This window comes from Taurulus bubalis, assembly GCF_910589615.1.
Source record: "Taurulus bubalis genome assembly, chromosome: 18".
Classification (NCBI taxonomy): Eukaryota; Metazoa; Chordata; class Actinopteri; order Perciformes; family Cottidae; genus Taurulus; species Taurulus bubalis.
The window spans coordinates 19,567,787-19,581,869 of record NC_136606.1 but is presented as its reverse complement, the minus strand read 5'-3'; the positions used below and the strand labels follow the sequence as shown (position 1 = coordinate 19,581,869).

The 14,083-nt window shown below is 42.0% G+C and overlaps 1 protein-coding gene across 1 annotated transcript in view; it reads right to left on the bottom strand.

The window, feature by feature from the left end:
* The window catches only part of LOC306750974 (palmdelphin-like), a gene marked incomplete at its 3' end in the record, with an annotated part of 35,937 nt that extends 28,160 nt beyond the window's left edge, over positions 1–7,777 (bottom strand). Inside the window, exon 1 of the mRNA XM_079234470.1 lies at positions 7,670–7,777. The remainder of the gene's footprint in view (positions 1–7,669) is intronic.
* Between the last annotated feature and the right edge of the window lie 6,306 nt (positions 7,778–14,083).

Below are 14,083 nucleotides of genomic sequence, written 5' to 3'. Positions count from 1 at the left end.
ATACTTTTGTTATGGGTAGAGGGGAGGAGTCACATGACCTCCAGGCATATTGTAGTAGGCGCTTATATTTTTATTTTTACACATTGGTGCTCAGCCCCCTCACACACTCACACGCATACCAACTAACAGCAGCCTTTCACCCAGACACAGCGATCATGTCACAAAGGGAAGGCAGTAGGAATGCATTTTGTCAGATTGTAGTCAAGAGAGTATTTCTGTAGGGGTTATGTCATTTGTACTAATAAAACACGTGTCATCAAATACTATAATCAACTCCTTCTGATCAAAGCTCAGTAATACTAGCAATCATAATTTAGACTGTATATAAGAAGTGGACACAGTCACTGTGACGTCTCCCATTGATCTGTGGACTGCAGACATGAAGCATATACTTCTATACAACCAGAGGACTCGCCCCCTGGTGGTCAGTAGAGAGAATGCAGCTTTAACACATGAAGCATATACTTCTATACAACCAGAGGAGTCGCCCCCTGGTGGTCAGGAGAGAGAATGCAGCTTTAACACATGAAGCATATACTTCTATACAATCAGAGGAGTCACCCCCTGGTGGTCAGGAGAGAGAATGTACGAATACACTTCAGCATTGGCGGTTCATCTCTGTCAAACACTTTGATGAACCACACCTCGACCTTGACGTCCTTCAGAAGAGGTTTTGTGGCACTATAATGACATCACACTACTCAATACGTCTGCCTTTCTCCTGACCAAAAAGAGTCATAATTGACATGAGTGAACAGATATTTTAACAAATAAATGCTGTTTTAACCTGTTCCTGTACTGAACCTCTGGCTGTTTAAAAATGTGCAAGCCTTGCACATGCACATAAAAAACAAATATGCCATAATTAGTAAATACTATGCTATGTATAGTATCAGCATGACATTCTAAACAAACCATCCAAGGACAGCGAGCTACAAATATGATAATCTTATAGAATATGATGCACTGCTTGAGATTAAACAGGCCAACTGGATATAAAGGACTTACAATGCAACATACACATTAATGCAGCAGGACTATGAAACATCAGGTTTACTGCATAATGCAATACTTCTACTTGATGATACTTTAAAAACACTTTGCTGATAATGCTTTACTTAATTCTTTACTTTTAAGTAAGTGTTTGAATGCAGGATTTTACTTGTAGTGGAGTATTTTCAGTTTGGTATTGCTCCATTGACTTTTATTTTGTGTGTTTTGGAGGTCACTGTGGACAAAAGGGGAAGTTTTTCCGAACACCAGATTCCTTGAAGAAACCGTTTTATTGAACTGCAGCAGGGTCTGGCAGTCTGCCCCTCATTCCTGGTTCTCCTCCCTTCTCTCCAGAGGCCCCAGCAGTTCGACCGGGGCCTCCATTAGCATGGTGTCAGGGCTGGCTCCAAGCGGAGCCGCGAGGTGAAGCTCTGCTCCTGGCAAGAAGAGGAGATGCTCCTGCAGGGGCAGAGCTCTCCACCTCCATCCAGAACCTTGACTTCTGGTTGAAGACTGCAGCCAAGCCGGATCTGGGTCTGTTCACGGCAGCCAAGCCGGATCTGGGTCTGTTCACGACTGTGAAGCCGAATCTGGGTCTGTCCATGGCAGCCAAGCCGGATCTGTCCACGGAGGACTGGTCTCTGCTGTAGTCTGAGCTGAAGGAGTTTCTGGAGAACCTGCATGATTTCATCTGATTTCACCAGAATCCGACCCGGTGTCACCGATGACGAGCATTAAGAACAACCATAAAGAAACAGACCATGTTCTCTCTGGTGGCCTTATTTACAGATGTAGGTCATAGAGGATCAGGAGTTAACAGTAAGTTCAAAGTTCCTCACTGTCAAACCTTTGAACACCAACAGGCCCATATAAGGGTCTGTATATATATTTTTCCCGTGTTTAAGTAGTTCAAAATGTATATTTTCAAATAAATCACTTTTATAACATATTTTGATCATAACTATTAATATCCAGCATGATCTAAGCAAGATTTCCCAAAAATGTCTTTTGGAGCGGTCGCTGAATTGTATAAACTCTATGTTTAAGGCCCTTACCAACATCCCACACACTAATAAGATATCTTTTTGGAAAGATTAGGTCTTAAATAATCTGAATCTGCTACAAAAGTTGCAAAACCAAGCTTTGACATATTGGGAAGGTGTTTTAGTGAAAAGAACGTGTTGTTCGGTTCAAAAATAGAAAAGTTACTTGTTTTATGACAATACATTGTCTCACTAGAGGCTGCTGGGTATTACAATTTGCATAAGACTCCCCCTTGCTGTGTGACGTGTTTCTAGAAGCGTGGGGGGTACACGTAAGTCAAGGGAAGCGGATATGTGAGACAGAGAAGAAAAAAAAGAACTCTGGCCGACTTACTGATAGGGAGTTCGTATGGATTGTGATTGCTTTGTTAGACTCCCACAAGCCCGTACAGTTACTGAGATGTGTTTGTTAGTGAAATCCGACTTTGTAAAGGGTATTTATCATGGATTTGGTGAAACCTTACAGCCGCCGCGGCAAGATGACGGAGCAGCCGTATAGTCGGCGGAGTTTACGTAAGTACTTAAACTTAAACTTAAACTTTAATTATGTGTTACACCATATGTATCTTCTCACAAGGGTTGCAGAACTGTAGAACTTCAAATGAAGTTAAACAACGATGTGGGTCTGGAGATAATTAAGGAAATGTATTATTTGTCCAATAATAGGCGCGGCGGCGCTGCTTTGCCTTGGTGTGCAAAAGGTTGTACTGGGTCTTCTTCCACTTCTGGGAATATGTCAACACCACCTGTGTTTATATTTAACTGACCTCTGGGCCCCAGTGGTTCAACTAAGTCGATCAAATATTCTATTATCCACTTAAAATACCCCGATGATTGACGTCAGACTATCTTGGTTTCTCAAAGGCTGAGCCGTGCTCAAACAGTCTCGTTAATTCGAACCAGACGTCAGTCATCTGGATAATTGTGCGTGCCCGTTCCTCTTCAAAGGGGGATAGAGTCGAGCACTGAATCCATGATCTTCTAACGCTAATAAACTCAAAGCAAATAAACTCAAAGGACGAGAGACTTTTTTCTCTGCTGACGAGTAGGAGATGATCATGAACGCATATCAAGAGCATAATCATGGCAAAAGCTATCAAGAGCATATCAAGAGCATAATCATGGCAAAGTCTAAAGCTGCGTTCACACCAAAAGTGTTGTGAATATTTGCAACGCTTTTGTTTGTGAACGCAGCTAAATGTTAAATGTGTTAAATGTGTAAGTGTTAGGAAAATGTATTGGCTAATTTTAAGTGTGTCATCACCCCTATCAATCAGATTTATATTTATTTAAATGTTCCTGCTGGCAGTAGGCTTTCAGAATAAGTAGATAACAACAAGCCCAAAGAGTATCTAATTGATACAAATTAATATATACTTATGATGATACAGTATATGTACTGTATGTGCGTATGTATCATGTACTATATATGTGTATATTCATGTAGGTGTAGATTACCACATAACAAGGAGTTTGAATATGTGTATGGGCAACTACACTGAACAACTAAAGTGCTCTCGGTCAATCCAAAATGTTAATAAACCTCAAACCTCAACATTTAAAAGTGAGGGTTTTATTTCTTAGGAAATATCTGTGTGTTCACAATTATTGGGCAACTATTGGTGTGCAGGTAAGTGTGCACACAATTCAAAATAATAATTTTCAAATTAAATAAACTGTAAATAACATTTAAATAAAGTGCAAATTAAAATATAACCGTGTGATGGGAATGATATGCTTCAGCAGTCTTCATGTTTGCAGAACCAGAAGTTGCTCTTCATATCTTTGACAGCTGGCTTTCACAGCACATGTGGAGTTGCCAGTCAGTGACAGACAGACCTTTTCTGCATCTGTACATCGTCCTTTCTCTTGAAAAATCCCACCGGCTTTCCCACAAGCGTTGGATGTTTAGTCTCTAGATATCGCTTTAGCTGTGAAGCCTTCAGTGCTGCGTTAGCGAGCGAGACTAGCATTAGCCCTCACTCCACACAGGCTCAGGGCTCCGCCTCGTTACCTCCGTTCACAAAGCTCTACTTCGTGAAGTCAGGATTATACTTGCACATTGCATATGCGGTCCCGCGGCCCACAGGGGAAAACGGAAGGTTTTGGCGGCCCTCTAGGTGGCACTCACTGCCCAATGGTTAAGAATCACTGGTTTAGAGGACTATAGTACCTATAACGTGGAATTCAGTGCCACTCCCACCAACTGAAATGCATGTTTATACTATAGCAGTCCTTGTTCTTATTACAGGCTCATTGCTTATTTCTGATTCATTGTTTAGTCTCTGGACACACAAGGAATGTAATAATATTCCTCATCTGATCTCAGTAAAAGAGAAATCAAGCATAGACTACCATATGTTCAAGGGTTTGGACATCACAACGCTTATGCCATCAGCACATAGCGAGAGCTGTCCAACATCCTGGGCTAGCCTATGTGTTCCACAAGTCTTCATTCCTCCTTAAGGAAAAGGTTGGTGTCACATCTTTTTATGTCACCAAAAATTCAACAAAATAAAGGAAATATATCAATATGTGAAGGTATTGCCTGTGTAGTGTAGCACTGTCTCTGGAAACCCCTTTGACTGACAGACGTAAGGAGGAAGCAGGGGAGGCTACTGAATGTCATGCTGCTGGTTAGCCTGTCCACCTGTTGACACTATGGGGGCCTGATCCCACACTGCTGAAAATAGAGGCGCTGTCGGGATCACAGCTGGACCAACCTGACACTGTGTGCATGTGTGCTTTCATCAGGTGACACATTACTCCTGTAAAAGAGGCGGTGGTAGGAAGAGAACCCTCAACACCTGAAAATCACATTGGGTAAACATTAGTCAGACATCCATACCTTGAATATACACTATGATGTGTGTAAGTGTGAACTGCAGTCAACCACTGGATTCAGACATCATCTTATTGTGTTTGGAGGTGTGTTCTTAATCAAAGTTTAGTTTATCTTATGCCAGAAAACCTTGGAAATGTTCACCTAGACTGAGGCAATGCTGGATCGAGCTGGGACACCAGGGAGAGGAGTCATGGTGGATGCTACTCATGGAGGACAAAGCCAAGTGAGCCAACTCTCGTCTGTGGGTGCCTTTACACTTCCATTCATCGGTTGCAAAAAAGCAAACATGGCAACGGCCGTATTCCAAGATTCATAACATCATTCCACAAACCAATGGGGGACTTCACGATGACTACATCCACTTCGAATTTACAGTCGATGGTTTTCCCACGGGATCTTTTCATCGGCAAACAAACAGAGGAATGTCTGTACTTCATCAATTGACCACGACTTTTTTGCTTTTGAGAATGAACACGAATGATTGTAGCTTGGCTATGAGTGTGCAGTAATCCCCCATGTCATGCAAGGTTACGATTCTAGTGACAATCCTCTCTGAGCAGCGAGTCCTGTGCAGTGTTTTAACTCCACATTATAATATCGGCTCAGCTCGGGGTGATAGCAAAATAATACCAGGATATACTGCTGCTATTCTCAACTTTTCCCATTGGAAAATCAAGAAGGAACAAGTGAGCTGTGACATACAATCCAGTGGAAATATGGCATTTGTTTACCCTGAATGACGTCAGGCTATTTCTTAGTATGCTCCATTATTTTATTATTATATATATTTATATGAGGAATCTACAAATGTCAACACCTGTCTCTCTCCGGCTTGGTTTGGTTACCAGGTTAGTTTGGATGATCCCCTGAGTAGTTTGGAGAAGGGCAGTTATTGGATTTTTCAGGCAACTTATTATTATTATTATTATTATTGAGTACTGCCATGCTTTTTTTGGTTCATGGTTAGTTGAATGGCATCAATATGCCATTACAATTCAACTAACCATGAATCAAAAAAAAACATTAAGAGTTTTAATAAACAGCTCTTAACCTGACTGTTTTGAACGTATCGTACTTCTGTAAAAACACTCTAACTGGCAGTAGATCTCCATTAGACCTCCAGTTCAAGGCACTTTTACATGTAAAGGCTTCCTCAGCCATAGTACTCCTGGAACAAGTTATTCAGCCTATAGAGTAGGGCTCTCAGTGCTCTGTCCATGATCCATGCCAGACACCAGTCCCAAAGTCATGACCCCAATACCTTCCTGTCTGTCTGGCCATTCAGCCAAGGGCCTCCTGATTTCTAATCCCTTAAACTGATCTCTGGTGGATTAACAGCAAACAGGCAAACAGCAGACGCCTTCACAACCCTACAGCATGGTCAGCAAACCACAATTAATTTGCCTTTGACTCTTTATTGGTTTTGACTTCAGATGGATATATATATATATATATATATATATATATATATATATATATATATATATATATATATATATATATATATATAATATCAATCAGACTCTAATGAGGCATTGTGGGTGAAATTGAACATAAAAGTAACGCTAACAGCATTACCATATTAACTTGTCTTTTCTACAGTTAAATAAGTGTCTTGAATTTTCTGAATTTTCAGTCATTAACACCTTGACTTCATGAACTATGCCTATTCCCTTTCTTTACAATAATGATATGATATAATATATATTTGTTTTTGGCACTGATATATTATCACTGGAGTGTTAGCAAAGAGTTTCTTCTTTACACGTCCAGCAGACACAGTCGTGGTTGTTGCCACCTTTGGGATGTCCAATATTCACTTTCCTATCTGCTCTGGTTTGTTCTTGATGAAAAGTATCTCTCTCCAGCTAATGCTGGTGCCAATAAACAGTTCCAGCACTGAACTCCTTAAACCATTCACTTTTTTTACAGTTCTGTAAATTCTTTACATTTGTGTACGGATTAAACAAATCCAACTATTGGTAGGGCTGTTTGTGAACGTTGACCAGAGCCAGGCTAGGTGTTTCCCACTGATTCTAGTCTTTTTGCTAAGCTAGGCTAACCACTCCAGCTCTGTACACACAAAGAGGCTGATATCCAGCTGAACATCTCACTCAGAGAAACACAAAGCATATTGAGCTAAATGTGAACTATTCCTTTAAAAAAGGGAATGCTAGATTATGCTACTGACTCTCTGGAGCTATAATGAATATCTTTCTGTATTACAGTTTGGGCTGGAAGTCGTCCATATGAAGGTAACAGCAGAGTGTTCAGGTCTGGACGGAGGAGTGAAAGGAGCTCTACTCCTGAAGAGTCCTCCCTCCACAGCTCGGCCACATGTGCTATGAGTGGGAAGCCTGGCTCTCAGCAGCTCAGCAACAGCATGTAGGTGGGAGTGTATGCATGTGTGTCTGTGTGCACACATTCATTCCACCTAAATACATGTAGTTTGCAGCTTCGCAGTTTAAAACATGTTAATGTCTGCGTTTTAAACGTGATTCCTTGAGAGCATGAACAAAGACGTGTCTGTCCGTGTCAGTGAAAGTGTAGTTAAAGCCAGACCCTGCTAAGAAGCTGCAAGCAGCTGACAGCTTTAAGGAATTAAAAGATTACTGAATCAAAAGACCCTCGCAGCTCATTTTAGCTCCTGTAACAACAAGTTATCTCTGCATACTACAACACAGTGCTAATCTCTGTACATCTGAAAAGAGCATCTACCCTTGCAAGTCCTCAGCTTCAAATAGACAGCAAAGAGCAAACAGCAGCAGCGATCCAGAGGTCTACTCACCGGGCGTGAGCCGTGTGCGTCCTCGATGGTGATAGCAGAGTGTGTGCGTCCTTGATGGTGATAGCAGAGTGTGTGCGTCCTCGATGGTGATAGCAGAGTGTGTGCGTCCTCGATGGTGATAGCAGAGTGTGTGTGTCCTCGATGGTGATGGCAGAGTGTGTGCGTCCTCGATGCTGATGGCAGAGTGTGTGTGTCCTCCAGCAGGTGGTAGCAGAGAGAGGAAGGTAGAGCTCGCTCTCGCAGCCTTCACAACATCACTGAGCCTGAAGTTGTGTTGGGAATTGTGTCGGCTGAGAGTCCAACTGACTGTGAAGACGCTCTCCTCTCTCTATCCCTCTTCCTCTCTCTCCCGCTCCCTCCCTCCCTCCCTCTCTCTCTCTCTCTCTCTCTCTCTCTCTCTCTCTCTCTCTTTATCTGCTCCCTGTTAGTCTGTCACAGAGCCCAATCATGTGCCTGAAATACCTCTGCCAAACAATTCTTCCACAACACACACACACACACACACACACACACAATATGTATGCGCTTGATCTACTTAATCAAATCGAGGCAACTTTTTGCATGAATTTATTACATTGAATAAGCAATGCTGGTTTGTGTATGCATTACTTAATTTTGTGTATGCAGCGAATCAATTTTCCAAGTAAAGTCAACCTAATTTGTCAAGTTAATTCAACTTAAATTTGCTTGTAAATTTAAGTTACAACTAACTTACAAAATCAAGTTGACATTACTTGAAAAGTCAAGTAACATAATCTGAAAAATATGGTACACTTTACTTGCAAAAATGAGTTGACTTAACCTAAAACATTAAATTAGATATACCTTAAAAGAAGAATTTGTTACGTACAAAACTGAGTAATTTCAATATAGCATAAAAACAATCATCAAGACTTACAGTGACGTGAGTTGAACCGTGAATCCACCACCTGGATGTGTATCATTAGGATTTTATATTTATATTATTGGTTTCTTGATCTTGAGGGCACATCCACAATTCAGCGGTTTTATTCTCATATTTCGCTCGAAAACGGCGCTCCAGAACGGTGATGTTTGTAAAAAAAATCCCCATTAAAACCGTCCGTTTCAGCCCGGAGAAAGACTTAGGGAATCAGCTAAAGTATATCCGAGGATCAGCCTGGTTGTCCTGGATGAAGTCGGGACATGTTACGTCTAACGGTAGTTTAGGACACTTGCAAACATGCAAAGACTGAATCTAACCAGCTCACTGTACATCTTTATTCTTACCTTGAAGTTCATTGCAGTTCTTTGTTGAGGTGGTTCCGTTGACTTCTGACTTGAAACATTGAGATTGAGTCACGTGACCACCACTACATTGCAGAGTAAATGCAACGATCAAATGTGTGTTGTGTGCATTGACTTAAAAAGATTTGCTGAGATTACACAGGTACAGCTTGTTAAGGAAGAAATGCACAATATTTAGTCCTTTAAACAAATACAGATCAAGTCCAGGACTAGCATTTTTCGTGTAGAGATAAAATCTTACATTTTCATTGTTAATATCATATATTTAATTGTGTTACATATACATCTTCTCATAATCACTTTCATCAGTGTGTGTGCGCACAAACTGTACATACACCTTAACTTTTGGAACACTGAGGTCATTTTCAGTTGATTTTCTCGATTTGACATAATTTCTTAAATTCACGTTTTTAGGCACTTTCATACAAGATACATACCCATGTTTTACATCATGAATTGCAGAACAATCTCAGCTCTATATAATGAGGCACCATTGTCGCAAGGCAAGTGTAAAGAGAAAATATGACTAAAGCTAAAAAATGGAATCTCGATTTTTGGAAATTCTTCATTCGTGTTCAAACATAATTTTACAGGTGATATATAGGCGGTAACTCGGTTTAGGTGATGGAAATTGGTTTACTAAAGGTTTTAGGTTCACAAAAGCAGTGAAATATATTAATAAAATGGTAGATACATGTAAATAAATGTCTAAGGCTAACATTTTTATTATCGTTTTTTTTTTTAGAAATATGGTCTTTCACACTTTTCACCAAAATGATAAAAATGGGACTGAGAAATGACTTCAAACAGCCTGGAAACAGTTTCTGTCCAGCTGCAGGCAGAGGGGAACGTTCCACTCGTGTGTCTTTTCAGTGGTTCTTCATTCGGCAAAGCTCGCAAATCCTGCGACCCACCGTTGACTTTGTTTTGGGGTAAAACAGCAGCAGAGACAGGCACAGGACAATGACCTGCAGGTGCTGGGGCAGGAGCGATGTGAAGCGGCTGTCCACAGAGATCAGCACTCAGCTGCTCCATGAAACCTCTGTGCGTCATGGGTTCTCTTCGCTGGGCCAGACAGAGTTCCTGGTGGATGATGTAGCTGTTGGTGGTGGCAATGTCCACAAAATGATACAAAAGTGTTTTGTACCAGCGCATCGTCTTGCGATGTACAGAGTAACACTGGATGAGCTGGTCTGATAGATCAACTCCACCCATTTACTTGTTGTACTCTGCAACTTGTGTGGGACAGGGGACTGGTGCTCTTTCCCAGGAGCCATCTTGCTGCTACACCCTCCTCTCCACAGTTCCCCCAGAGTATGCAGAGTGAACTGTGGGGCAGGCCAATACTTCCCTCGTGTCCATCCACTTCACATAGACGATGGGGCCATCATGGATCCATCTCATGGAGCCTCTCGCTGACTTGAGCTCTCCTTTATACAGTCATTGTGGACATCCTCATCAGGGTCGCTGAGATGAATGTTCCAAGATGTTGTGCTGAATCTGTCACGTGACATGACCGGACATGACAACGGCACGGAACAATGGTGATACTGCCTCCAGTAATCTGAAATACTGTGAAGCTTTACCAGGGGAGAAGTAGATAAACAACCCAATGTACATCCAAGTCTGTCCATTGATATTTTTTTCTGTTTGCGAACAGTTTTGCATTGTTTGTGTTTTCACACAGTGTCTGTACCGTTTGTTATGGGAAGAACAGTTTGAAGAGTTCAACGGGTGTTGCTGTGGCACTGACATGTGGACCTGGTGTCCGGGCTGGCTGGAACTTGATGACGGGGGGAGCAGTGTCCGGGTCTTCATCCGTCCTCCAGGACAGCGTAGGTGCAGGTGGTGCACACCCTGCCGTCTTTCTCGGCCTGGCCTGTGGTGAAAGTAGTGGGCGGGCAGCTGCTTGCCCTGTTTGCTGGCGATGGTGTTTTTAGTCCTGAGTGTTCATTGGTTGTTTAGTTCACGAAATGGCGACGGACATAAGATTCAACAAATCACAGAGAAGGATTTTGTCTGACGAGTACTTTTTTTAGCCCGCGTCATATGAAACGCCGATGGCCCTTTGTCTTGTCTGTTCGTGTTGGAATGTTGCAGGGCGCAAGGCACCGGAAGCAGGAAGTCTCCCCTTTCCGCCAGACGTAAAATTATATTTCTGCGATGCATTATCGTGACGCTATGAATATTTTAGAAACGTAGAGAAACTTAAAGGGTGTCACGCCGCGAAACCGTGGTCCCTGAGGTCATAGGGTTAAGTGCAAACAGTGTATTCAGCTTCTTTACATGTCAGTGTTCCATTAGTGTGCACAGTGGACATGGACTCTGCTCCTCAGGACAGTGGGACTTTTTGAGGGTGCTATACATTTTGCACTCAGAATTTGGATACTCAGATAGAAATTTAGAGTAAATATAATGCACTAAATGATAAATTGGGAGGATTTTCCGACTTTCAACAATGTGTTAGTTTCAAAACACTGAATTCCAAGTGTCAATTCCTTTGAATGCTCAACCAGCAGGACATCCTTTCTCTGGTGGTCCGGTGGTCTGCTTAGAGGTCTCTGGTCCCACCGGCTCGGTCCTGCTCGGCCCACACACTTTAGATTGACACATGAACATCACATCTTTAGGAACATATCACAAATGTGAGACTTTGAAGGTACTTGCACATAAAGCTGTCCTGTCAACACTCTATAGGGAAAATGCTCTTTGACCTCAGGGGACTTTCTTATTACAATATCACAGTTGTCCTCTGGATCTGAGTTTCCATACGCTAAGCCTGCTGCTACTCAAACTGTCACAGCTACATTAACATGGAGCCCACACTGTCACTAACTGCACTCTCTCAAGAAATATTATCTAGTTGTTGAACAAATGAAAATGTGATTCAAAGAGAGTCAGAATGAAGGGTCAACAACATGCGTCTGAAGGTAAAAGCTATCTCTCACCTCTCTGGGTACAACAAGTATCACTATTACAACCATGCCTGAAGCAGCCTGGGAATGGAGACAAACGGATTCACATGAGTCCATGGAGCCGCGGTTAGTGATTGAGGTGTGGAACCTGTGAGTCATCTCTAGCTCTCATCATACTTACATGTATTGAGGGTGGTAGGGAGTCACAATGAACTACATTGTTAGTGTTCATAATGAAAGAACAGAAGATTATCTGTCACTGTGTGGTATTCTTTGGCTTGTCAATGGTATTGTTTGTATTATTCCACCCATCAGAAGGTAAATACTACAGTGACTATGTCACCATCGCTTTGACTCTGTTTGAGCTTGTACGTAAGACTCTTTCCATACGTTCCACTTGTATCTGGTTATGGTGTTTGACGCTGCTCACGGTTTCCAGAGTGCCAGAAATGATCTGTAGAGCATATATGAATGTGTCTGGTGGCAATAAACATGCACAAGACAAACACAACAGAGATCCTCTTGAAAGAAATATTGCTCCTGTAAATAACTGAAAACAGGGAACCTTTAAGTCAGCTTCAAATGGCTAGTGCATATTTCTGTCTCTTTGTTAGGATGCTAGATCTTCATCATCGTGGTACCAATAGACCCAAAGGTATCGGTACAAAACCATGTTATGTTTAGTTTAAACTGGAAATGAACAGTTACGTCTGCAGCACCCAGCAAGTCTCTACATGTGTGTGTGCGTGTGTGTGTGTGTGTGTGTGTGTGTGTGTGTGTGTGTGCAGCTGTCCATGGCCATGATGGACATGCACACACCACTCCTCCATATTTAGCTTCACAGAGTGTGAGCAGTGAACGATGAGCATATTTCTGTGTCTCTGTGACTCCAGCTGCTGCTTTAACAAAGCAAGGCGCTCCATGAGCCGCAGGATGTGAGTCTGATACAACTTCATTGTTAGAACATAGTGGTGTATTCTTGAGTTCCTTTTGAAATACTGCCCTGACTAAAAGCTTTAATTGGAGAGGTTGCTGTTGCCATAGCAACATCACCCACTGATCATGTTGACATGCTCGGTAAACAGAGATCTGCTTTTCAGTAAAGCAGATTATTCCTGCATACCTTTAACAACATGCCACTGTGGAGCATGTTGAAGTAACTTCCCTGGATAAGAGTTGGTCCATTTGGGAGATTATTGCAAATGCAGATTAACTCACTCAAGATGGGAACAACAACTTTAAAACAGTTACTGTGTTTTTGTGGTTACATCATTTAATATATTTTCTTTGTGGCATATTTACTTCTTTAACTGGCCCAATACATTATTATTTCAAATTATCATTTAAAAAGCATTAAAAAACGTGAACAGAAAACATGGTATGAATGGATGAAGGGGTGAACATGACCAACACAACCCGATCAGTCATTCACAGCACAGTCCTCTTCATCGTTTCATCATACTTGTTCATCATCAACATACCAATACTACTCTAGTGCAGTTAGGCACTGTTTCCATGGCAACCACTGGAGTGGAGTGTTTTACTGCTCCAGTCTAAAGATAGAGTCCTTATGAACACATCCTCACTGCTCATTTGAAAGAGGAAGAGTGGCTACAGCAGAGGACGTAGCACACAGAGACATGCGTGTGCTCATCGTCATGGCTGCATGGCACAGTAGAGAGCAGTAGCGTAGGCAGGAACACACTAAGCTGTCCAGGTCATGTTTTACATGATGATCCAGATCGGCCTCGAGTCCTTACCTCACTATGAAAAACACATTTATATAATATCAACATGGCTGCAGTGTCCTGCTTCTTCAGGTCTGCAGGTCTTCTGCCTGTGGGTATCCATCTGGACCCATGTGTGCATACCATGTTCAAGTTAGCTTTCTCCACTTTATTTAGTCAATACAAGTGAGTGGGGTTTTCACCACTCACATGCACTAACATGCACCACACACACACACACACACCACACACACCTCATACACACACCACACATCACACACACACCAGCTTCTCCTGTTCTGTTGAGAAACTGATTACCTATTATGCCTGTTGTGCAAAATTAACTTTGTCATAGCTTTTAAACATGAAGATGTGTCCTCCGTGTCTCTACAGACACACAGAGTGTCTCTCTTTTTCCGCCTCTGCAAAACCTGTGTAAAAAAGAGCTGATCAAAAGAGGGTCCTGTCTCTGTTTCCTGGTTGTTCTGCAGAACCACCTTCTTATA